Below are 26673 nucleotides of genomic sequence, written 5' to 3'. Positions count from 1 at the left end.
GGGGCTTAGGGTCTGTCACGGAGTGTGGGGGAGTCCGGTTCGGCACCCCTCTTCCTGGGACTCACAGTGACTCTCAGCCAGCCAGTAAAACAGAAGGTTTATTGGACAGCAGGAGTGAATGATACAGCAGAACTTGAAGGCACAAGCAGGATCCTGCAATCGAGTCCTTATGGGGCTTCAGGAAACTTAGTTCCCAGTTTGGGATTCCCTGAATTCGAACCACCCAGACCGAAACAGAAACTGAACTAACCCAACTCCCTCCAGCCGGCCCCCTTCCTGTGTCCAGCTTCCCGGGCAAAGGTGCTGACCCCCTCCGCCCTGCCTAGCTCGAGTTACAGGCTGAGCACGTGTCCGGTCCTAAAGTCATCCCTTGCTCTCCCATCCCCCACACAGACAGTCCCTACTCCATCACAGTAATGCCCAGTGCATTTCCCGCATAGAGCAACAGTGACACCGTGTGGCCACGCAGGGTAATGCACAGAGTATTTCCTGCCTGGAGCAACAGTGACACCGTGTGGCCACACAGGGTAATGCACAGAGCATTTCCCATGGAGCAACAGTGACACCGTGTGGCCACACAGTGTAATGCACAGAGCATTTCCCCGCATGGAGCAACAGTGACACCGTGTGGCCACACAGGGTAATGCACAGAGCATTTCCTGCATGGAGCAACAGTGGCACTGTGTCACCATGCAGGGTAACGCACAGAGCATTTCCTGCATGGAGCTACAGTGACACTGTGTGGCCATGCAGGGTACTGCACAGAGCATTTCCTGCATGGAGCTACAGTGACACTGTGTGGCCATGCAGGGTAATGCACAGAGCATTTCCTGCATGGAGCTACAGTGACACTGTGTCACCATGCAGGGTAACGCACAGAGAATTTCCTGCATGGAGCAACAGTGACACTGTATCAGAGGTGTAGCTGTGTTAGTCTGGACCTGTAAAAGCAGCAAAGAGTCCTGTGGCACCTTACAGACTAACAGACGTTTTGTAGCATGAGTTTTGGTGGGTGAATACCCACATGGACTTTTTCTGAGGGTCGAAATGGCAGTCTGGACCTCTACGTTGAATGCTTCCGCTGACGTGCACAGGCAGAAATTGTGGAAAAACAACATCGCTTGCCTCATAACCTTAGTCGTGCAGAACGCAATTCCATCCACAGCCTCAGAAACCACCCAGACATTATCATCAAAGAGGCTGACAAAGGAGGCGCTCTTGTCATCATGAACAGGTCTGACTACCAAAAGGAGGCTGACAGACAACGCTCCAACACCAAATTCTACAGGCCACTTCCCTCAGATCCCACTGAGGAATACACTAAGAAACTGTACCATCTACTCAGGACACTCCCTACACTAACACCGGAACAAATCAACATACCCTTAGAGCCCCGACCAGGGTTATTCTATCTACTACCCAAGATCCACAAACCCAGAAATCCTGGATGCCCCATCATCTGGGGCATTGGCACTCTCACTGAAGGACTGTCTGGATATGAGGACTCTCTGCTCAGACTCTATGCCACCAGCACTCCCAGCTATCTTTGTGACACCACTGATTTCCTGAGGAAACTACAACGCATTGTTGACCTTCCAGAAAACAGCATCCGAGCCACCATGGATGTAGAGGCTCTCTACATGAACATCCCACACATAGATGGAATACAAGCTGTCAGGAACAGTATCCCTGATGATGCCACAGCACAACTGGCTGCTGAGCTCTGTGCCTTTATCCTCACACACAACTATTTCAAATTTGATGACAGTATATATCTCCAGATCAGTGGCACAGCTATTGGCACCCGCATGGCCCCATAATATGTCAATATTTTTATGGCCGACCTGGAACAACACTTCCTCATCTCCCGTCCAATCACACCCCTTCTCTACCTATGATACATTGATGACATCTTCATCATCTGGACCCATGAGAAGGAGTCTCTGGAAAAATTCCACCATGATTTCAACAGCTTCCACCTCACCATCAACCTCAGCCTGGACCAATCTATACGGGAGGTCCACTTCCTAGACACCGCGGTGCAAATAAATGATGGTCACATTACCACCACCCTATACCGAAAACCTATCGACCGCTATGCCTAACTTCATGCCTCCAGCTTCCATCCCGGGCATATCACACGATCCATTGTCTACAGCCAAGCACTGAGGTACAACCGCATCTGCTCTAACCCCTCAGACAGAGACCAACACCTACAAAATCTCCACCAAGCATTCTCAAAACTACAATACCCACACAAGGAAATAAGGAAACAGATCAACAGAGCCAGACGTGTATCCAGAAGCCTCCTACTGCAAGACAAACCCAAGAAAGAAACCAACAGGACTCCACTGGCCATCACATACAGTCCCCAGCTAAAACCTCTCCAGCACATCATCAGGGACCTACAACCCATCCTGGACAATGATCCCACACTTTCACAGGCCTTGGGTGGCAGGCCAGTCCTCACTCACAGGCAACCTGCCAACCTGAAACATATTCTCACCAGTAACTGCACACCGCACCATAGTAACTCTAGCTCAGGAACCAATCCATGCAACAAACCTCGGTGCCAACTCTGCCCACATATCAACACCAGCAACACCATCACAGGACCTAACCAGATCAGCCACGCCATCACTGGTTCATTCGCCTGCACGTCCACAAATGTAATATACGCCATCATATGCCAGCAATGCCCCTCTGCTATGTAAATTGGCCAAACTGGACAGTCGCTACAGAAAAGGATAAAAAGACACAAATCAGATATTAGGAATAGCAATATACAAAAACCTGTAGGAGAACACTTCAACCTCCCTGGCCACACTATAGCAGACCTTAAGGTGGCCATCCTGCAGCAAAAAAACTTCAGGACCAGACTCCAAAGAGAAACTGCTGAGCTTCAGTTCATCTGCAAATTTGACACCATCAGGTGAGGATTAAACAAAGACTGTGAATGGCTTGCCAATTACAGAACCAGTTTCTCCTCCCTTGGTTTTCACACCTCAGCTGCTAGAACAGGGCCTCATCCTCCCTGATTGAACTACCTCATTATCTCTAGCTTGCCTGCATATATATACCCACCCCTGGAAATTTCCACTACATGCATCTGACGAAGTGGGTATTCACCCACGAAAGCTCATGCTCCAAAACGTCTGTTAGTCTATAAGGTGCCACAGAACTCTTTGAGCTTTTCCAGATCCTGACTAACACGGCCTTACCCCTCTGATAAGTGACACCATGTGGCCACACAGGGTAATGCACAGAAGATTTGCTGCATGGTGCAACAGTGACACCTTTTGGCCATGCAGGGTAATGCACAGATCATTTCTCTCATATAGGAACAGTGACACTGTGTGGCCACGCAGGGTAATGCACAGAGCATCACACCTATGTGGAGGTTGTAGAGATCCCTGGGGGGCTTAGGGGTCGTGGGGGGCACAGATAGCTACGTCTAGGCTGGAGGCATTCCAGTGGGGATTAGGGGCTTCATGGGGGACACAAATATCTACATCCAGGCTGGAGAGGTCCTTGGATGGCTTAGGGGGTTGTGGTGAGCACAGATACATACGTCCGGGCTGTATTGGTCCCTGGGGGTTTAGGGAGTTGGTGAGGGGCACAGAAACCTGTGTATAGTCTGGAGGGGTCCCTGGGGGACTTAAGGGGTTGTGGTTGCGCAGATACCTACGTCCTGGTTGAAGGGGGCCCTGGGGAGCTTAGGGGGTTTGTGTGGCATACACATAGCTACAACCAGGCTGGAGGGGGCCCTATGGGTTTTAGGGGGCTTGTGGGGGGCAGAGATACCTATGTGCAGGCTGGAGAAGTGGTGGGGAGGGCTTAGGGGGTTCCTGGAGGTCACAAAAATCTACATCCAGGCTGGAGGGGTTCTGGGGGTATCAGGGAGTTGTGGGGGGGGGCACAAATACCTATTTAGAGGCTGTAGGGGTCCCGGGGTTGCTTTGGGGCATTTTGGGGTACAGATACCTACGTCCATGCTGTAGGGGTCGCTAGGAGGATGAGTGTGTTCATGAGGGTGCACGGATACCTACGTCTAGGCTATAGGGATCCTGGGGGTTGTAAGGGTTTGTGAGGGGCACAGATACCTTCATCCATGCAAGAGGGGTTCTGGGGGCCTTAGGGGGTTCGTGTTGGGCACAGATACCTGCGTCTAGGCTGGAGGGGTTCCGGAGGGCTTAGGGGGGGTGTCGGGATCTCAGATAACTATGTCGAGGCTAGAGGGGTCCCATCGTGGCCTAGGGGATCTGTGGGGGGGGCACCGATACCTGCGTCTAGGCTGGAGGGGTTTCGGAGGTCTTAGGAGGGTTCTGGGGCACAGATAAATATGTCTGTGCTGGAGGGGCCCCGTCATGGCTTAGGGGATTCGTGGGGTCAGAGATACCTACGTCTCGGCTGGAGGGGTCCCGGGGGGGGATTAGCTGTGTTGGGGGGGGAACAGATACCTACGTCCCGATTGTAGATGGCCCTGGGAAGTTTAGGTTGTTTGTGGGGGTCACAGATACAAACATCCATGCTGTAGGGGTCCCGAGGGTCTTTGTGGGGCTCTGGGGGTCACAGATACCTACCTACAGGCTGGAGGGGTCCTCTGGGTCTTAGGGGGGTTTTGGGGCATACAGATGCCTACATCTGGGCTTGTGGGTTCCCTGGGGGGCTTAGAGGTTTGTGGGGAGCACAGATACCTTTATCCAGCCTAGATGGGTCCCAGTGGGATTAGGGGGTTGTGGGGGGCACAACCTATGTAAGCAGAAGCAGGATGAACTCTACCCTGACATCTGGTGGTGAATTATGGCAAGTGTGGGAAAGAATTTCAGGGGCTGATCGTGTTTGCATAGGCACACCCACTCCGCCTGACACAGCCACGGCAGCCTGGGATGGTTGCTTTGGCAGCTGTGGTATCCCCAGTTTATTTGTTGTTGGGGCATGAGATGTGGAGTGTTGTCACCCTGATTTTGTGGATGAGGAACTGTGAAACTGCTTTGAGACAGGGATTCTCACCATCAATTGAGTGGCACTCGCTAGACAAGGGAGTGGGTTCCTTGGGTGAACCAGAAATGCCAATTGCATTTTTTTTCTTTTAAGAGTTGAATAGCATAGTGGGTTTTTGATTCTCTTAAAAATTGATGTTCCAGGTTCCTGAACTGAAATCACTGAAGAACTGTGGTAACTTGTGGGGGAGTCTGAAGCTATAGTACAGAGTTGTTGATGGAAAGGAGCAGTTTGTGGTATGGTTGGAGTAACCCATAAAGTGAGGTGAGCAGAGCAGTTTTTTAGGACAGCTGCAGCAGATCACAGGTTGGTTGGTGGAGCAGAGCAGCTGGTGGGGAAGGTGGAAGTAGAATCCCACGGAGAGGCAGGGCAGTCAGCAGTGGACCATGTAAGGTGCCCCTTTCTACCCAGGCTGGCGGAGGAAAACCCTGCAGATAGACTCTTGATCTCTGGGGCTGTGGGACTGTGGGTGATTTTGGGGTTGCTGGACTCTTGAAACATTTGAGGTATCGAACTTTGGAGTCTTGGGGGTGATTTGGGGATTACTGGACTCAAGAGCCCAGGGAAAAGGACACGGTCTAGTTGAGGTGTTTTTCCAATTTAATGCTATGTTGTTTATCTCACATTATTAAACGTTTTCTGCTACACCCAGACTCTGTGCTTGCGAGAGGGGAAGTATTGCCTCTTTGATGCACCTAGGGGTGCGTATGTAAAATTTTCCCAGGTCACTGGGTTGGGGCTCGAGCTGGTTTGCATTACGTTTAAGGGAAGGGACTCCTATGTATTGAACCCAGTCCTTACTGCTATCAATTCAGTCTGGCAGAAGGGTTCTACTTATGTCCAGGCTGAAGGGGTCCTTGGGGGGCTTAGGGGGTTCGTGGGGGGCACAGATACCTAGGTCCAGGCTGTAGGGGTCACTGGGGGTCTCAGGGGTTTGGTGAGGGGCACAGATACCTACGTCCAGGCTGCAGGGGTCCCAGAGGGGCTTAGGGGGTGTCACAGAGTGTGGTGAGTGTGTGCACCCCTCTTCCTGGGACACACAGTGACTCAGCCAGCCAGTAAAACAGAAGGTGTTTTTGGCCAACAGGAACGAAGGATACAGCAGAGCTTTTGGGCACAACCAGGACCCCTCAATCGAGTCCTTCTAGGGGTTCAGGAAACTTAGTTCCCAGTTTGGGATTCCCTGAATTCCAACAACCCAGCTCCAAACCAAAACTGAACTAACTCCCTCCAGCTGGCCCCTTTCTTTGTCCAGCTTCCTGGGCAAAGGTGCTGACCCCCTTCACCCTGCCTGGCTCGAGTTACAGGCTTAGGTCCTGTCCCTCACCTAAAATCACCCCCTGTTCTCCCCTCCCCCACACAGACATTCGCCACTGCATCACAGTAATGCACAGAGCATTTCCTGCATGGAGCAACAGTGACACCGTGTGGCCACACAGGGGAATGCACAGAGCATCACACCTACATAGAGGCTGTAGAGATCCCTGGGGGACTTAGGGGTCATGAGAGGTACAGCTAGCTATGTCCAGGCTGGAGGCATTCCGAGGGGGCTTAAGGGGGTTCATAGGGTCACAAATACCTATGTCCAGGATGGTCGGGACCCTGGGGGAGTAAGGGGGGTTGTGGGGGGCATAGGTACTTGCGTCCAGGCTGTAGAGGTCCTGGTGGGGATTAGGGGCTTCGTGGAGGATACCAATACCTACGTCCAGGCTGGAGGGGTCCCTGGATGGCTTAGGAAGTTGTGGTGAGTACAGTGATCCCTGGGGGTACAGGGACTTGGTGAGGGGCACAGATACCTATGTATGTCCTGGAGGGGTCCCTGGGGGGGCTTGGTATTGTAGGGGACACAGATACCTACGTCCAGGCTATAGGGATTCTGGGGGGGCTTAGGGCATCGGGGGGGCACAGATACCTACATCCAGGCTTGAGGGGTCCCAGGGGACTTAGGGGGGTTGTGGGGGGCACAGATATGTACGTCCAGGCTGGAGAGGTTCCGGGGAGGATTGGGGAGGGGGTTTGCGGATGGCAGAGATACCTATCTCGAAACTCTAGGGGTCCCTGGGGGGCTTAGGGTTTTTTTGGGAGGCATAGATATCTATATCCAGGTTAGAGTGGTTCCTGGGGGCTTTAGGGGGTTCCTGGGGGGCACAGATACCTAGGTCCATGCTGTAGGAGTTCCCGAGGTGGATTAGGGGTTTTCTGGGGGGCACAGATACATACATCTAGGCTGTAGGGGGCCCTGGGAGGCTTAGGGGGTTTGAGGGGGGCTGAGATACCTACGTCCAGGCAATCGGGCTTCCAGGGGGAATTAGTGTTTTGAGGGGCCACAGATACCTAGGTCCAGGCTGGAGGGTTCCCGGGGAGCGGGGCTTAGGCAGTTTGTGAGGGGCACAGATACCTGTATCCAGGCTGGAGGGGTTCCTCAGCACTTAGGGATTGTGCGGGGCACAGATACCTCCGTCCATGCTGGAGGGTCCCTGGCGGGCTTAGCGGGTTCGTAGGGGGCACAGATACCTAAGTCCAGGCTGGAGGGGTCCAGGGGGGTCTTATTGGGTTCGGGGGGCACAGATACTTATCTCTAGGCTGTAGGGGTCCCTGGTGGGCTTAGGGGGTTTTGGGGGCCCCCAGATAAGTAAGTCCATGCTGTAGGCGTCCCTACAGGTGCTTATGGGTTCGTGGGGTGCACAGATACTTATGTCAAGGCTGGAGGGGTCCCGGGGGGGTTGGGGTTTCGTGGGGGGCACAGATACGAACCTCCAGGCTGTAGGAGTCCCAGGGGAGCTGTGGGGGTACAGATACCTACATCTAGGCTGGAGGGCTCCTGAGGGGTATAGGGGGTTTGTGGGGGGCACAGATACCTAAGTCCAGGCTGTCAGTGTCCCAGGGAGATTAGGCGGTTCACTGGGGGCTCAGATATATCCAGGCTGGATGTGTCCCAAGGAGGTTATGGGGTTCGTGGGGTGCTCAGACACCTGTGTCCAGGCTGTAGGGATCCCTGGGGCTTAGGGGGTTCGTGGGGGTCACAGATAGGTAAATCCAGGCTGAAGGGGTGGCTGGGGCATTTAGGGTGGTTGTGGGAGCACAGATACCTATGTCCAGGCTAAAGTGGTAATGGGGGTGTTTAGGGGATCGGGGCAGACACAGATACCTACGTCCAGGGTCTAGGGGTCCTGAGGTGATTGGGGGTAGAAGGGGGAACAGATGCCTACGTCCTAGCTGGAGGGGTCCTGGGTGGTTTAGGAGGTTTGTTGGAGTCACAGATACCTACGACCAGGCTGTGGGGGTTCCTGGAGCGTTAGGGGGTTTCTGGGGGTCACAGATACCTACGTGCAGACTGGAGGGGTCCGGAGGGCTTAGGAGATTTATGGGGGGCACAGATACCAACGTTCTGGCTGTAAAGGTCCCTGGGGGGTTTTGCGGGTTCGTGGGGTGCACAGATACCTACGTCCAGACTGTAGGGGTTCCCGTGAGGATTAGGGGGTTTATGGGGGGCACAGATACCAACGTTCTGGCTGTAGATGTTCCTGGGGCGCATAGAGGGGCTGTGGTCGCACATAACCCTACATCCAGGCTGTCGGGGTCCCGTGGGGGATTAGGGGGTTCGTGGGGAGCTTAGATACCTACGTCCAGGTTGTAGATGTCCTGGGAAGGATTAGGGAGTTTCTGGGGTGCACAAATACCTATCTCCAGGATGTAGGGGTCCCTGGGGGCCTTACGGGGTTCGTGAGGGGCAGAGATAACTATCTTCCATCTTTAGGGGTAGCTGGAGAGGCTTAGATGGTTTGTGGGGGGCCCAGATACCTATGTCCAGACTCGAGAGGTTCCTGGGGGGCTTATAGGGTTCGTGGGTGGCACAGATACCTACATCCAGGCTGTAGGGATCCCCAGGGGATTGGGGGTTGTGGGAGGCAGAGATACCTAGGTCCAAACTGGAGGGCTCCTTGGGGGTTTAGTGCATTTGTGGAGGTCACAGATACTTACGTCCAGGCTGTAGGGGTCCTGGGGAGCCTTAGGAGATCGTGGGGGGCACAGATACCTAACTTCAGGCTATAGGGGTCCCAGGGGTGCTTAGGAGGTGGGGGGGCGCAGATACCTATGTCCAGCCTGTAGGGGTCCCTTGGGAGGCTTAGGGGATTGTGGGATTAAAGATACCTACATCCTGACTGAAGGAGTCCTCAGGGGGTTCGTGTGGGTCAGAGATACCTACGTCCAGGCTGTAGGGGTCTTGGAAGGCTTAGGGGGTTTCTGGAGGTCACAGATACCTCCGTGCAGACTAGATGGATCCCGGGGGGATTAGGAGGTTTATGAGGTGCACAGATAACTTCCAGGCTATACAGGTCCCTGGGGGGCTTAGGGGCTTGTGGGGGGCACAGATACCTATGTCAAGGCTGGAGAGGTCCCTGGAGGGCTTAGCAGTTCATGGGGGCACAGATACCTACGTCCAGCTGAGCTTTTCCCTGGGGACAGCCTGCATGCAGCTGCGATCAGCTGTTTGCTGGGCAGTCTCCACTCAGCTGCTCCCCTCTCCCTGCTCCTGCAGGGGTTGAGTGAGTCCCCCCACAAACAGCCTCATGGGTCGGCGTGGGTGGGGGTGTGGGTCCAGAAGCAGCACAGCCCGTCCTGCACCCTGGGGCTGCCCCGCACCTCTCGGGCTGATGGCTCTGCCATGGCCTCCACGTGAATCACTGCTCCCAGCCCGCCAAGCTCGGCTTCGGTCACTGCAGCATCGAGTGCCCCAGGGAGCCTGGCTAGGTTGGGGCTGGGGGCAGTGGTAGGTTGGGGGGAGGAGAAGCTCCAGATACTGGCAGGGGGCGGGGGGGAGAGGAGCCGAGCTGGAGTGGGGGAGGAGAAGCCCTGGACTGGGCTGGAGCCACGCTGGGGAGGGGGCGGGGGGGAGGAGAAGCCCCGGGCCCCTGCAGGAGCTGCAATGGGGAGGGGGAGAAGTGCCAAGCTGGGGCAGGGGAGGAGAAGCCACGGAGGGTTGGGAGGCAGGGGGCGGGAGAAGCCCAGACCCCAGCAGGAGCTGCAGTGGAGGGGGGTTGAAGGGGGAGAGGAGCCACCCTGGGGCAGGGAGGAGAGGCCCTGGACCCTGGCAGAAGATGCGGGGCTGAAGTTCCCGGCTCGGGAGCTTTTTAACAGGTCTGTGCATTTCACCGTTTTATTTCTGTCTTATGCTTAAATTCAGTTCTTTGAGTAATAAGTTCTAAAATGACTCACCTCTCCTGGCTGCAGTAATTATCATTATTACTGTTATTACCGTATTGTACTGCTTCTCCTCCCCCTAGCCTCCCACCTCGAACCCTGAGCCTGGACGCAAGTACCTCCCATGACCCCTAAGTCCTCCAGGGATCTCTACAGCCTCTACGTAGGTGTCATGCTCTGTCCATTACCCTGCGTGGCCACACGGTGTCACTGTTGCTGCATGAGGGAAATGCTCTGTGCATTACCCTGTGTGGCCACACGGTGTCAATGTTGCTCCATGCAGGAAATGCTCTGTGCATTACCCTGCATGGCCACATGGTGTCACTGTTGCTCCATGAGGGAAATGCTCTGTGCATTACCGCGCATGGTCAAACGGTGTCATTGTTGCTCCATGAAGGAAAGGCTCTGTGCATTATCCTGCGTGGCCACACGATGTCACTGTTGCTCCATGCGGGAAATGCTCTGGGCATTACTGTGATGGAGTAGGGATTGTCTGTGTGGGGGATGGGAGAACAGTGGGTGACTTAAGGTGAGGGACAGGACCTTAGCCTGTAACTCGAGCCAGGCAGTGGGGAGGAGGTCTTCATGGGATTCTACTTCCACCTTCCCCACCAGCTGCTCTGCTCTACCAGCCAACCTGTAGTCTGCTCCAACTGCTCCAACAAACTGCTCAGCTCACCTCACTCTACGGGCTACTCCAACCATCTCACAAACTGTTTCTCTCCATCAGCTGCTCTGCTCCACAATATAGCTTCAGACTCGACCACTAGCTAGCCCAGCTCTTCAGTGATTTCAGATCAACAATCTAGAACTTCAATTCTTAAGAGAATCAAAAATCAGTTCTGCTATTCAACTGTCAAAACAGAAAAAAGTACAATTGGTGTTTCTGGCTCACCCAAGGAGCCCACTCCCTTTTCTAGCGAGTGCCACTCAGTTGATGGTGAGAATCCCTGTCTCAAAGCAGTTTCACAGTTCCTAATCCACACAATCAGGGTGACAACAGTCCACATCTCATGCCCCAACAACAAATAAACTGGGGATACCACAGCGGCCAAAGCAGCCATCCCAGGCTGCCGTGGCTGTGTCAGGTGGAGTGGGTGTGCCTATGCAAACATGATCAGCCCCTGAAATTCTTTTCCACACTAGACATAATTCACCACCAGATGTCAGGGTAGAGTTCATTCTGCTTCTGCTTACATAGTTTGTGCCCCCCACAACCTCCTAATCCAACTGGGACCCATCTAGGCTGGATAAAGGTATCTGTGCTCCCTACAAACCTCTAAGCCCCCCAGGGAACCCACAAGCCCAGATGTAGGCATCTGTATGCCCCACAAACCCCCTAAGACCCAGAGGACCCCTCCAGCCTGTAGGTAGGTGTCTGTGACCCCCAGAGCCCCACAAAGACTCTCGGGACCCCTACAGCATGGATGTTTGTATCTGTGACCCCCACAAAGCACCTAAGCTACCCAGGGCCACCTACAATCGGGACGTAGGTATCTGTTCCCCACCCCCAACACAGCCAATCCCCCCCGGGACCCCTCCAGACTAGACATAGGTATCTCTGACCCCACGAATCCCCTAAGCCATGATGGGGCCCCTCCAGCACGGACATAAGTATATGTGCCCCCACAACCTTCCTAAGACCCCCGAAACCCCTCCAGTCTAGATGCAGGTATCTGTGCCCCCCACAGACTCCCTAGGCCACGATGGGACCCCTCCAGCCTCGACATAGTTATCTGAGATCCCCACAACCCCCCTAAACCCCCCAGAACCCCTCCAGCCTAGATGCAGGTATCTGTGCCCAACACGAACCCCTTAAGGCCCCCAGGACCCCTCTTGCCTGGATGAAGGTATCTGTGCCCCTCACAAACCCTTAAGCCCCCCCAGGATCCCTATAGCCTAGACGTAGGTATCTGTGAACCCTAACGAACACACTGATCCTCCTAGCGACCCCTACAACATGGACGTAGGTATCTGTACCCCAAAATTCTCCAAAGCAACCCCGGGACCCCTACAGCCTCGAAATAGGTATCTCTGCTCCCCCACAACTCCCTAATACCCCCAGAACCCCTCCAGCCTGGACATAGATATTTGTGACCTCCAGGAACCCCCTAAGCCCTCCCCAAGACTTCTCCAGCCTGGACATAGGTATCTCTGCCCCCCACAAGCCCCCTAAGACCCATAGGGCCCCCACCAGCCTGGTTGTAGCTATGTGTATGCCACACAAACCCCCTAAGCTCGCCAGGGCCCCCTCCAGCTGGGATGTAGGTATCTGCGCAACCACAACCCCTTAAGTCCCCCAGGGACCCCTCCAGACCATACATAGGTTTCTGTGCCCCTCACCAACTCCCTAAACCCCTAGGGATCACTACAGGCTGGACGTATGTATCTGTGCTCACCACAACCCCCTAAGCCATCCAGGGACCTCTAAAGCCCAGATGTAGATATTTGTGTCCCCCATGAAGCCCCTAATCCCCACTGGAATGCCTCCAGCCTAGACGTAGCTATCTGTGCCCCCCATGACCCCTAAGCCCCCCAGGGATCTCTAGAGCCTCTACGTAGGTGTGATGCTCTGTGCATTACCCTGCGTGGCCGCCCAGTGTCACTGTTGCTCCATGCGGGAAATACTCTGTGCAATACTCTGTGTGGCCACACAGTGTCACTGTATCTCAAGTCAAGAAATCGATACTGCCTCACCCTGTGTGTCCACAAGGTGTCACCGTTGCACCATGCAGCAAATGTTCTGTGCATTACCCTGTGTGGCCACATGGTGTCACTTATCAGAGGGGTTTCCCGTGTTAGTCTGGATCTGTAAAAGCAGCAAAGAATCCTGTGGCACCTTATAGACTAACAGACGTTTTGGAGCATGAGCTTTCGTGGGTGAATACCCACTTCGTCAGATGCATGTAGTGGAAAGTTCCAGAGGCAGGTATATATATGCAGGCAAGCTAGAGATAATGAGGCAGTTCAATCAGGGAGGATGAGGCCCTGTTCTAGAAGTTGAGGTGTGAAAACCAAGGCAGGAGAAACTGGTTTTGTAATTGGCAAGCCATTCACAGTCATTGTTTAATCCTGAGCTGATGGTGTCAAATTTGCAGATGAACTGAAGCTCATCGGTTTCTCTTTGAAGTCGGGTCCTGAAGTTTTTTTGCTGCAGGATGGCCACCTTAAGGTCTGCTATAGTGTGGCCAGGGAGGTTGAAGTGTTCTCCTACAGGTTTTTGTATACTGCCATTCCTGATATCTGATTTGTTTCCGTTTATCCTTTTCTGTAGCGACTGTCCAGTTTGGCCAATTTACATAGCAGAGGGGCATTGCTGGCATATGATTATATTACATTTGTGGACGTGCATGTGAATGAACAGGTGATGGCATGGCTGATCTGGTTAGATCCTGTTATGGTGTCGCTGATGTAGATATGTGGGCAGAGTTGGCACCAAGGTTTGTTGCATGGATTGGTTCCTGAGCTAGAGTTACTTTGGTGCGGTGTGCAGTTACTGGTGAGAATATGTTTCAGGTTGGCAGGTTGCCTGTGGGCGAGGACTGGCCTGCCACCGAAAGCCTGTGAAAGTGTGGGATCATTGTCCAGGGTGGGCTGTAGGTCCCTGATGATGCGTTGGAGAGGTTTTTGCTGGGGACTGTATGTGATGGCCAGTGGAGTCCTGTTGGTTTCTTTCTTGGGTTTGTCTTGCAGTAGGAGGCTTCTGGGTACACGTCTGGCTCTGTTGATCTGTTTCCTTATTTCCTCGTGTGAGTATTGTAGCTTTGAGAATGCTTGGTGGAGATTTTGTAGGTGTTAGTCTCTGTCTGAGGGGTTAGAGCAGATGCGGTTGTACCTCAGTGCTTGACTGTAGACAATGGATCGTGTGATATGCCCGGGATGGAAGCTGGAGGCATGAAGGTAGGCATAGTGGTAGGTAGGTTTTCAGTACAGGGTGATGGTAATGTGACCATCATTTATTTGCACCGTGGTGTCTATGAAGTGGACCTCCCGTATAGATTGGTCCAGGCTGAGGTTGATGGTGGGGTGGAAGCTGTTGAAATCATGGTGGAATTTTTCCAGAGACTCCTTCTCATGGGTCCAGATGATGAAGATGTCATCAATGTAGCGTAGGTAGAGAAGGGGCATGAGTGGACGAGAGCTGAGGAAGCGTTGTTCCAGGTCGGCCATAAAAATATTGGCATATTGTGGTGCCATGTAGGTGCCAATAGCTGTGCCACTGATCTGGAGATATATATTGTCATCAAATTTGAAATAGTTGTGTGTGAGGATAAAGGCACAGAGCTCAGCAGCCAGTTGTGCTGTGGCATCATCAGGGATACTGTTCCTGACAGCTTGTATTCCATCTGTGTGTGGGATGTTCGTGTAGAGATCCTCTACATCCATGGTGGCTAGGATGTTGTTTTCTGGAAGGTCAACAATGCGTTGTAGTTTCCTCAGGAAATCAGTGGTGTCACAGAGATAGCTGGGAGTGCTGGTGGCATAGAGTCTGAGTTGAGAGTCCACATATCCAGACAGTCCTTCAGTGAGAGTGCCAATGCCCGAGATGATGAGGCGTCCAGGATTTCCGGGTTTGTGGATCTTGGGTAGTAGATAGAATAACCCTGGTAGGGGCTATAAGGGTATGTTGATTGTTCCAGTGTTAGTGTAGGGAATGTCCTGAGTAGATGGTGCAGTTTCTTAGTGTATTCCTCAGTGGGATCTGAGGGAAGTGGCCTGTAAAATTTGGTGTTGGAGAGTTGTCTGGCAGCCTCCTTTTGGTAGTCAGATCTGTTCATGATGACAACAGCACCTCCTTTGTCAGCCTCTTTGATGATAATGTCTGGGTGGTTTCTGAGGCTGTGGATGGCATTGCGTTCTGCACGACTTAGGTTATGAGGCAAGCGATATTGTTTTTCCACAATTTCTGCCTGTGCACGTCGGCGGAAGCATTCAACGTAGAGGTCCAGACTGTCATTTTGATCCTCAAAAAAATCTGTGTGGGTATTCACCCACGAAAGCTCATGCTCCAAAACGTCTGTTAGTCCATAAGGTGCCACAGGACTCTTTGCTGCTTTTAAAGATCCAGGCTAACACGGCTACCCTTCTGATACAGTGTCACTGTTGCTCCATGCAGGAAATACTCTGTGCATTACCCTGCATGGCCACACGGTGTCCCTGTTGCTCCATGCGGGAAATGATCTGTCCATTACCCTGAATGGCCAAACTGTGTCACTGTTGCTCTATGGGAAATGCTCTGAGCATTACCCTGCGTGGCCACATGGTGACACTGTTGTTCCATGGGAAATGCTCTGTGCATTACCCTGCGTGGCCACACGGTGTCACTGTTGCTCCATGCGGGAAATGCTCTGTGCATTACGGCGATGGAGTAGGGACTGTCTGTGTGGGGGATGGGAGAGCAGGGGGTGACTTTAGGACCGGACACGTGCTCTGCCTGTACCTGAGCTAGGCAGGTGGGAGAGGGTCAGCAACTTTGCCCGGGAAGCAAGACACAGGAAGGGGCTGGCTGGAGGGAGTTGGGTTAGTTCAGTTTCGTTTTAGGTCTGGGTGGTTGGAATTCAGGGAATCCCAAACTGGGAACTATGTTTCCCGAACCCCCAGAAGGACTCGATTGCGGGGTCCTGCTTATGTCTCCAAACTCTGCTGTATCCTTCACTCCCGTTGTCCAATAAACCTTCTGATTTACTGGCTGGCTGAGAGTCACTGTGAATCCCAGGAAGAGGGGTGCCGGACCGGACTCCCCCACATTCCGTGACAGACCCTAAGCCCCTCCGGGACCCCTGCAGCCTGGACGTAGGTATCTGTGCCCCCCACCAAACACCTAAGACCCCTGGAGACCCCTCCAGCCTGAACTTAGGTATCTGTGCCCCCCACAACCTCCCTAAGCCCCTCAGGAACCTATACAGCCAGGACATTGGTATCTGTGCCCCATATAGACTTCAGAAGCCCCTGGGACACTCCGGTGTGCATGTAGGTTATGTGCCCCTCAGAAACCCCCTAGCCCCCCAGGAACCCCTACAGCCTGGATGTAGGTATTTGTACCCCCACAACACCCCAACCCCCCCGGGACATCTACAATCTGGACGTAGATATCTGTGCCCCTCACAAAACCTCTAACCCGCCCCAGGGACCGATACAGCCTGGACATAGGTATCTGTGCCCACCCGAACCCCTAAGACCCCTTGCTACCCCTACAGTCTGGACATAGGTATCTTGGGCTACCAAAAATCCCCTAAGACTCCCAGGATGCCTCCAGCCTGGACGTAGGTATCTGTGACCCCCACTAACCCCCTAAGCCCCCCTGGTACCACTACAGCCTGGATTTAGGAATATGTGCACCCCACGAACCCCCTAAGGCCCCTTGGGACCCCTAAAGCCTGGAGATTGGTATCTGTGTCCCCCTCAAAACTCTCTAAGCCCCCCCGGGAACCCTACGGCCTGGACGTAGGTATCTGTGCACTCCAAGGCCCCTAAGATCCCTCGTACCCCTACAGCCTGGATGTAGGTGTGACGGTGCTGCCCGTGGGAGACAGCTGAGGTCACTCAATCAGGTTGAACTGCAAACAAAACAGGGCAGACAAATCCCAAACACTGGTGGTTATTTCAATACTTAGATTTACCAAGCTAGCACAAAACAGCTTCTGTAGTACCTCACTGGTTACTTAGAAGTTTAAACCACGCAGTTCCCTTAAAGTACCCAGCCTCAGGCCTCCGTCCAGACACACCTGTCAGATATGATGATGATTTCTGAAAATCTTACTTCATCACATAAAAAAAAAGATTCTACCAATCCCAAAGGATCAGCCACACACCCAGGTTCAATTATAACTTAGATCTTACCTAAAATACATGCTATAGCCAATTGTTATTAACTAAGCTAAAATTTATTAGAAAAGAAAAGAGAGAGAGTGTTGGTTAAAAGATTAATAGACATATAGACTTGAATTCAATTCTTGAGGTTTAGATACATAGTAGAGGTGAGCTTGTAGTTGCCAAAAGTCCTTTTAGAAATAGTCCATAGGTTATAGTCCAATTTCCATATTCAGGGTGGCTCCAGTCAATGACTGGGGATCTCAATCCTTGTGGCTTAAGGTTTCCCCCTCTTGAAACCCAAAGCAGATCTGAGATGAAGAAGGATCGTGTCCCAGGCTTTTTATACATTTCCAGCAGCCTTTCGGCCTGAGAAAACAATAGGCTTAACTCTCCTTCCAAACATCCTCGCAATTAGTACAGGGTAATTTATCCATCAAACAGTTCAAATACAGGTTACCACAACCTTCAAAGAGACACAGAGACAATAATACTATTTCACTCAAGTATCATCATAAATGTTAATATTCCTTTTTTGCTCCTTGAATTAAAACTATAGCAACAGACAAGACTTGTTTGCTTACATCACAAGACCTGAGCAAACATCTCCCCTTCTACCTCTAACACTGCAGACTTGCATTTCAAAGCTCTGTTCATTTACATATCTTGCTAACCAGTTCTTAAGGTTCACCCATGGGTCAGGTCAGTCGGTGAGGTGAGTTAATTAACTCTTTCTGGCCCTGTCACCTTTCAATGAGATATTAGATTATACTTATAAAGTCACAGTCGCGGTGAGTCGACTGCTGCAGCTCCCCATAGACTCTGCCTGCGTCTCTCACCAAGCTGGAGCACAGCCATCGAGGGGAGAGCACTTGATGTGTTACATCTACACTAGACACGATATATCGACCCCCGCTGGATCGATCGCTGCCCACCGATTCGGCAGGTGGTATAGACATATCCAGAGTATCTGGTGATTGGAGCTGGATCCCGGAGGGGGACACATTGAAGGAACTCAGGGGTTAAGATGCCTCTATTGTCAACTGTCAGGGCTGCTGTGGCTCAGAGGAGGGTGCTTGACTGCCTAGCAGGCTTAGGTGCCGCAAGCCTGGGAGGCGGGAGAAGTGAAGCGGCCACGGTGTGCTCGGGATGCTCGTGCTCGGAGCAGGGGTGAGCTCGGGCAAGGGAGGTGCCACAGAGCAGAGCGGGGGAGTTGCCACAAGATGGACGCCTCAGGGTAGAGGAGGGGAGCTGCCATGGGTGGGGCGCCTTAGGGTGGGGGCGCAGGGGGGGACGGCGCAAGGTGGAAGTTTCGCCTAGGGCGTGAAACATCCTTGCACCGGCCCTGCCCTATGCCCTACCTGCAGCCAGCCCTGCACCCCCTGCCCTGCCCGCACCAGCCGCATCCTTCCTGCCCTGCCTGAAGCCAGCCCTGCAGCCAGTTCCTGACACACCCCCTGCCCTGTCTCCAGCCAACTCCTGCCACACCCCCCTATGGCCCTGCCCAAAGCCAGCCAGTCCCCACACCTTTCAAGCCTGCACCAGCCCTGCATCCCCTGTCTGCAGCCAGCCTTGCACCCCCTGCCCTGTCTCCAGCCAACCCCTGATGCACCCCCCTGCCTGAAGCCAGCCAGCCCCGCATCCCTTGCCCTGCCTGCAGCCAGACCCTACCTCCAGCCAACCCCATGTCCACTGGTGCCCTGCAGTTCCCAGGGCAGTAACCCTGCACATCTGCTTCAATGAGGGGGGCAGGGAGCAGTTGGGACCCACACGTGCACACCCTAGGGTGACCAGACAGCAAGTGTGAAAAGTCGGCACGGGGGTGGGGGGTAATAGGATCCTAGATAAGAAAAAGACCCCAAAATTCGGACTGTCCCTATAAAATCAGGACATCTGGTCAGCCTAGCACACCTCCAGGTTTCCTGAGTTCTATTGCTGGGTTTCCTATTGGTTCCACTGCTGGTTGTTTTCCTTTTCCTTGGGGACTTTGGGCACGAAAACTGGAGACAGTACAAAGGTTGTATAAAGGTAAAATTAAATAGGTTGCAGAGGAGTTTTTTTTAAACTTAGGCTTTTGTTGTTAAAAATTTTGTCGCTCGGGGGTGAGAAAAAACACTCCCCGAATGCCAAAATTTGAGCCCTGCAAAGCAGCAGAGTGAACAGCGCTTTGTAGGTGGAGCTGTGCTCCCGGTGACGAAGCTCCTGCCCCTCGTTGGAGGTGGTTTGGTTTTGTTGCCGGGGAAGCTCTCTCCCAGCGATAAGGACGGCCACACAGCGCACCTTACAATGGCACGGTTAGAGTGGCACAGCTGTACCGTGGTAAGGTGCGCAGTGTAGACACAGCCTCAGAGCTGGGGGAAAGCCGAAAGGCACTGAGGAGCACAGGGTTCAGACAGAGACATCCGTTAGGATTGGAACTATTCACAGGGATTCTCTACAGCCTAGTAAGGAGGAGAGGATGGAAGATGATAATGTACAGGTAGGATCTGATCAGAAACAGTGAAATGAAAGAGTCTCCCTCAATTACATCACATAATAGCAGACAGCTAAAATGGGAAACATTTTATAAATACTTAAATACAAACGCTAGATGTCTAAGTACTAAGATGGGTGAATTTGAGTGCCTGGTACTGAGTGACGATATTGATAGAATAGGCATCACAGAAACTCCTGCACCCCCTCCTGCGCCCATGTGGGGACACTGACCTGTGTGCATGGAGCAGCTGGCATTGCTGCCCCCCACTCCTCCCTGGAACGCTGCTCCTCCAGGCACCCCTAGGGGCTGTGGGATGTGGGGGCAAGAAGCGAGATCATCCGAGCTCCCTGCATCCAGGTCACTTTCCTCAGCTGGGCTGCATAAGGGGAGGGCAGAGAGCAGCAGCTTCTGATGCTCCTCTCACAGCACGGCCCAGGTGGGGAAAGTGACCAGGACGCATGGAGCACATAGTGCTGCTCCTCGCACCCCCCAACCCTCTATGGCCCCATGGAGGAGCATTGGGGCAGGGGAGAGCAGTGAGCACCTTTGCACTGCCACACGGTGCCCTTTGACCCCATGGAGCCCTGGGCAGCTGCCAGGGGGACCCACCCCTAAGGCCGGCCAGGCTTCCCAGAATGAGCAGCAGAAAACATAGAGACTGGCCACACACTGAGCAGTAGTAGCCTGTGCGGCTCGTAATGGAGGCTCGGGGGGGAGGGGACTCAGCCTCCCCAAACCTTGCATTGCCAAGGGGACAGTGGGGCCCATAACCAGGGGCCCTGGCCAAATTAGGTCCCCCTGGAAAAGTCTCCTCTATGTCAGCCTCAGGGCTGAAGGAGCTCCCACTCCCTGCTATGGCCCAGGGGCTGCAGCAGGGGCACAGAGCTTCTGTGATCTTGGGACCGCAGCGGGGCAGAGGTAAAGGAGTGACAGGGTGGGGCCAGTGGGGGAAGGCGTGGAAGGGGGCGGAGCCACAGACAGAAGGAGGGGCCATGGTTCTGGTGCTGGGGCCTCCACACTTGTTCCCCTTTCCCTGGGCTTGGGCATCACTAGCCCCTGCTTAGTGAGTAAGGGTCAGTGGACCCCAAAGTGTGGGGCGTGATTTCTAGGGGTACACAGAGGAACATTCATGGGGGCACCTCAGGGCCTGAGCCAGCCCCCATGGAGGGCAGGGAGGAAGCACCACTCAGCCCCACTCTGTCCAAGCTCTTCCCCAACCCCACCCTCAGCCTGAGACTCTGGCTTCCAGCCCGGCATCGACCCCTTTACCCCTGTCCGCACCCCTCTCCCCAGCAAGCAACAGCCCCACTCTCAGCCCCGGTTCTCGATCGCGGCTTCCGAGGGGCCACAGCCATGGCTAAGAGGGCACAATGTGAAATGTTTGGGGACCACTGGTTTAAGGTGACATCCTCAATCACTTCTCTGCAGTCCAATAAAAGCTATTCCTCACCCACCTATCCCTCCATCAGGACGGACTAGGTATGTTCTGCTGCCCTTCACTCATACAGGAAGTAGAATAACATTTTATTCCACTCAATCCTAAAGCGATTTGTAACCCACCACCATCCCAAACTAGTCATTTTGGGGAAGTGGCCCCATCATGCTGCATAGCTATGCAGAGTAGGTGTGTCTATGCAAACACGGTCTGTTCCTGAAGTCTTTCCCCAGCTCCTCACTAGATGTGAAGGGGGAGCTCAGTCAGACCCTGCTTATGCTTAGTATTTAAAAACTCCATATTGTCCTTATCTCTGCCAGCCTTAGATTTCTCTTCCTGGGCCTTTTTTGACAGTTTAGGTGAGGTGACCGAGTGGTTAAGGTGATGGATTGCTAATCCATTATGCTCTACACGCATGGGTTCAAATCCCATCCTCATTGGATGCATTTAGTCTTCACCCCCCTTTATAGACAACCATCTCCCTCTTTGGCACAATAACAGCTCTAGCAATGTTGCTTCTTGCAAACAAAAACCTTCTCAGAATCTCAGCCCCTTCCCTTGCTTCAAATACAAAGTGTAAATCTCAGATTTCTAAAAAATTCTCTAGTCCTGTATTTCTTAGTTTTTATCTCAAAAGGGAACATCCTCATAATCTCCCCCAAACACCCTGGGACCTTCCCAAATAATTAAAATACCCCCATCCTGAGCAAGACCAAAACAGTGAACCAGAGCTAGTGTCTAGGATAGGCTGTTCTGAAAGAGGTAGCTCAAAAACATTTTTTCTCCACTTCCTTTGGCAAAGTCTGACTCAGAAAAGAAAATTCCCCAAACTGAAAAGTTTTGCTGAAAAATCAATACTAGTCTGTTTGGAGACTTTGATTTGAATGTATTATTATTATTCTCTTCTGATTTATTTCAGTTCAGTGTTTGTCCTCCAGATGTGTTTCCAGGTGTTGAGTTGTGGGGGAGAGAGGCCAAGTCATGATGTCTCTTCCCCTCTTTCAAAGTTTCTTCCAACTTGCTAGGAAATACCTTTGCTATGATGTGAGTCAAGCAGTGTCCATTGTCGCTGTGCTATCTCGGAGAAGTCTGCATTGTACACGGTTCCTGGGATAGTATTTGGGAGTGTGGATCCCTTTAATGGGCCAGCAGCGAGTCTGGCTCCTCCATTGTCGCACCTGAAATGCTGGTGGTGGGCATTTCCCAACCTCATAACATATCTCAGTAATGCACACACAGCAAACTTCATAACTCCCCAACCAATGCTACACACACAGTCCAACACAATATTAATGTTCAACAGATCAAGACTTTTGAAATGATACCTCACCAGGCAGACTTTGTACAAACCGTATCATTATTATATGAGAGTGGTGAATATGGGGCTTCCAGGTGCTGCTTTGAGCACAGTGTGCCACACCTGAGCTGACTTTGCAATGGAGAGAGTCCATCTCTCCTGGGATAAAGATGACAGCATGGCCGGCCTGGGTCATCTGACTTGGGCCCATGGAGCTACAGGTGAGGGGCTAAAAACTGTGGTGCGGATATTTGTGTTCACACTGAAGCCTGGGTTGAGAAACCCTCACCCCTCCTGGGGTCTCTGAGGTTGGGCTCAAGCCCCTATGTCTGCACTGTAATTTTATCGTCTTGCAGCCCAAGCCCCACAAGCCTGAGTCAGCTGGCCGGGCTTTGAGACAGGTGCCCTGGGTGTGTTAATCGCAGTGTAGACATAACATTAGGCTACATCTCCAGTGCAATGAAACACCCACGGCTGGCCCAGGTCACATTAATCAGGGTCATGCGGCTTGGTCTATAGTAAAGTTGCAGTGTCCGTGTCTCGGCTCAGGCTGAGTCCCCTGTTCTAGGAGCCCAGAAGGTCAGGAGGGAGTTTAGCAAGTGGAAATGGTAAAACTGCATTGAGGGGACTGGACCACTGACCTACCAGCTCTTAACACCCAAACTTTCGGTAACTCTGTTAGCAGTGCCTGTGAGTGTAATTTAAACCATAATAAAAACCACACTGGGCTAGTCCAAAGGTCTGTCTAGCTCTGAATCTTGTTTTCTGACAGTCGCCAACACCTGGTGCCTCAAAAGCCACTCAACCAAGCACCACTACGAGTTGAACCCAGGATCTCCTGTTTACCAAACAGGTGCTGTAATCAGCTAAGCTATGGTGCCTGCTGTTACTTAAAGCATCGTGTCTGCCCACACCTGACTCCGCCAATCCCCAGTGAGCCCTGTTTGCTCGTGTTTGGATTCTGTAAAGCAGAGGAGCAGGGGAAGGTTTACTCCCAAGGTGTGTGAGTGATTATTTGGACAGGTCTACACTACAAAATTAGGTCGGTGTAACCACATTACTTAGATGTATAAAAAATTTACACTCCCCCAAGCAATGCAGTTATAGCAAACTAATGCCGGTGTAGCTAGCAGCTCAGCCGTCAGAACGTTCTGGAGCTATGAAAGGGGAGGGGCCCAGCCTCTAGCAGGAATGCAGGGCCGGCGAGTTCACAGCAGGCATTGTGGGATACTGCAGGAGGCCAGTTATGGTGATATAATGAACAGCAGCATTTACACTGACAATTTGTTGCTTTAAGTTTGCTGCAAAAAGCTCTAGGCCTCTCATCAAGGTGGTTTTATTTTGTCACCAAAACAGGGCAGTTTTGTGGCCAGACGTGGCATTGCAGTGTGTGCCGCAGCCAAAAGCTGGTGACCAAGGGAGCGTTGTGTGTTTTTCACACACCTGAGCAATATAATGATGCTAAAATAACTTCGTAATGTGAATCTTTGGCCAGGTCTGCACACACACAGCTTGCAAGAAAAATGTCACCTGCAGAATCCAAACACATGCAAAGCTTGTCAGGCCCTGGTGGGGATGGCAGGGAGTCAGGTGTGAGCAGACAATATCCCTTAGCCACAGGCCAGCACCATGGCTTAGATGGCTAAAGCACCTGCCTTGTAAACAGGCGACCCTGGGTTCAACTCCCAGTCGTGCCTTGTTGAGTAGCTCTTAGCGCACCTGGTATTGGCTACAGCCAGAGGATAGAACTAGATGGACCTACAGTCCAGTGTGGCTGTTCTTATGGTTTAAATTATGCTCACAGGCACTGATAATAGAGTTACTGAAAGTTTGGGAGTTAAGAGCTGATAGATCAGTGTTCCAGCCCGTCACAGATGACCCCCTCCCTCTGGGACGGGGCAGGTCTGAGCTCTCACACCAAAAGGCTCATTGTGGCTGCCAGAATCTGTGGTCAGCTCATTTAGTTTACACCAAGGGTTGAGTCCTGCTTTGTGCACCATGTGTGAGAATGTAAAAGCAGCAAAGAATCCTGTGGCACCTTATAGATGAACAGACGGTTTGGAGCATGAGCTTTCGTGGGTGAATACCCACTTCTTCAGATGCATGTAATGGAAATATCCAGGGGCAGGTATATATATGTGTGCTAGCAAGCAAGCTAGAGATAACGAGGTCAGTTCAATCAGGGAGGATGAGGCCCTGTTCTAGCAGTTGAGATGTGAAAACCAAGAGAGGAGAAACTGGTTCTGTAATTGGCAAGCCATTCACAGTCTTTGTTCAATCCTGAGCTGATGGTGTCAAATTTGCAGATGAACTGAAGCTCAGCAGTTTCTCTTTGAAGTCTGGTCCTGAAGTTTTTTTGCTGCAGGATGGCCACCTTAAGGTCTGCTATAGTGTGGCCAGGGAGGTTGAAGTGCTCTCCTACAGGTTTTTGTATATTGCTATTCCTAATGTCTGATTTGTGTCCATTTATCCTTTTCCGTAGAGACTGTCCAGTTTGGCCGATGTACATAGCAGAGGGGCATTGCTGGCATATGATGGCATATATTACATTGGTGGATGTGCAGGTGAATGAACCAGTGATGGTGTGGCTGATCTGGTTAGGTCCTGTGATGGTGTCGCTGGTGTAGATATGTGGGCAGAGTTGGCATCGAGGTTTGTTGCATGGATTGGTTCCTGAGCAAGAGTTATTATGGTGTGGTGTGCAGTTACTGGTGAGAATATGTTTCAGGTTGGCAGGTTGTCTGTGGGCAAGGATTGGCCTGCCACCCAAGGCCTGTGAAAGTGTGGGATCATTGTCCAGGATGGGTTGTAGATCCTTGATGATGCGTTGGAGGGGTTTTAGCTGGGGGCTGTATGTGATGGCCAGTGGAGTCCTGTTGGTTTCTCTCTTGGGTTTGTCTTGCAGTAGGAGGCTTCTGGGTACACGTCTGGCTCTGTTGATCAGGACTCCACTGGCCATCACATACAGCCCCCAGCTAAAACCCCTCCAATGCATCATCAAGGATCTACAACCCATCCTGGACAATGATCCCACACTTTCACAGGCCTTGGGTGGCAGGCCAATCCTTGCCCACAGACAACCTGCCAACCTGAAACATATTCTCACCAGTAACTGCACACCACACCATAACAACTCTTGCTCAGGAACCAATCCATGCAACAAACCTCGATGCCAACTCTGCCCACATATCTACACCAGCGACACCATCACAGGACCTAACCAGATCAGCCACACCATCACTGGTTCATTCACCTGCACATCCACCAATGTAATATATGCCATCATATGCCAGCAATGCCCCTCTGCTATGTACATCGGCCAAACTGGACAGTCTCTACGGAAAAGGATAAATGGACACAAATCAGACATTAGGAATGGCAATATACAAAAACCTGTAGGAGAGCACTTCAACCTCCCTGGCCACACTATAGCAGACCTTAAGGTGGCCATCCTGCAGCAAAAAAACTTCAGGACCAGACTTCAAAGAGAAACTGCTGAGCTTCAGTTCATCTGCAAATTTGACACCATCAGCTCAGGATTGAACAAAGACTGTGAATGGCTTGCCAATTACAGAACCAGTTTCTCCTCTCTTGGTTTTCACACCTCAACTGCTAGAACAGGGCCTCATCCTCCCTGATTGAACTGACCTCGTTATCTCTAGCTTGCTTGCTAGCACACATATATATACCTGCCCCTGGATATTTCCATTACATGCATCTGAGGAAGTGGGGATTCACCCACGAAAGCTCATGCTCCAAAACGTCTGTTAGTCTATAAGGTGCCACAGGATTCTTTGCTGCTTTTACAGATCCAGACTAACACGGCTACCCTCTGATACTTGATATGTGAGAATGAAAATCCTAAACTGCCGTTTGAAATAACAAAAGCAGCAGAACGTGTTATTGTCCCTGCCCCAAAGCAGACAGACCAATGGAGAAATGCCATAAGTCCAGGGTAATACTTCACTGTGCTTTTACCATTTCCACTCACTAAACTCCCTCCCAACCTTCTGGGCTCCTAGAGCAGGGTACGGAGCTGGAGCTGAGACATGTATACTGCAACTTTAGAGCCCAAGCCACATGTCCCTGATTAATGTGACAGGGTCCAGCCATGGGTGTTTCATTGCACTGTAGATGTAGCCTAACGTTATATCTATAATGTGATTCACGCACCCAGGGCACCTGTCTCAAAGCCCAGGTTAGCTGACTCAGGCTTATAGGGCTTGGGCTGCAAGACTAAAATTGCAGTGCAGACATATAGGCACTAGATTTGCCTTTTTCCAACCATCCGAGACCTCCCCCAATCACCACGAGTTTTCAATGATAATGATCAATGGCTCCGAAGTCACATTTGCCAACTCCCTCCAGACGCTCAGATCTGGAACCAAGGACTTGGTCATGTCCAGCTCTTCTAAATAGTCCTTAATCTGTTCTTTCACCACTGAGGGC

At 52.1% G+C, this 26673-nt stretch overlaps 2 protein-coding genes and 1 non-coding gene across 6 annotated transcripts in view; 2 read left to right on the top strand and 1 right to left on the bottom strand.

The window, feature by feature from the left end:
- LOC127039341 (zinc finger protein 436-like) overlaps nucleotides 1-26673 on the top strand; it is a 782343-nt gene that overhangs the window by 133939 nt on the left and 621731 nt on the right. The gene's annotated exons all lie outside the window — the stretch shown is intronic.
- Nucleotides 1-26673, bottom strand: part of LOC127039388 (zinc finger protein 436-like) — a 191683-nt gene that overhangs the window by 156550 nt on the left and 8460 nt on the right. The gene's annotated exons all lie outside the window — the stretch shown is intronic.
- TRNAS-GCU (transfer RNA serine (anticodon GCU)) lies at nucleotides 21286-21367 on the top strand. The gene has a single exon. It is a non-coding gene; the product is annotated as a tRNA-Ser (tRNA).

The sequence above is a fragment of the Gopherus flavomarginatus genome, chromosome 23 (assembly GCF_025201925.1).
Source record: "Gopherus flavomarginatus isolate rGopFla2 chromosome 23, rGopFla2.mat.asm, whole genome shotgun sequence".
NCBI lineage: Eukaryota > Metazoa > Chordata > Testudines > Testudinidae > Gopherus > Gopherus flavomarginatus.
Note: the sequence above shows the minus strand (reverse complement) of the source record. Positions and strands in the feature narration are given on the sequence as shown.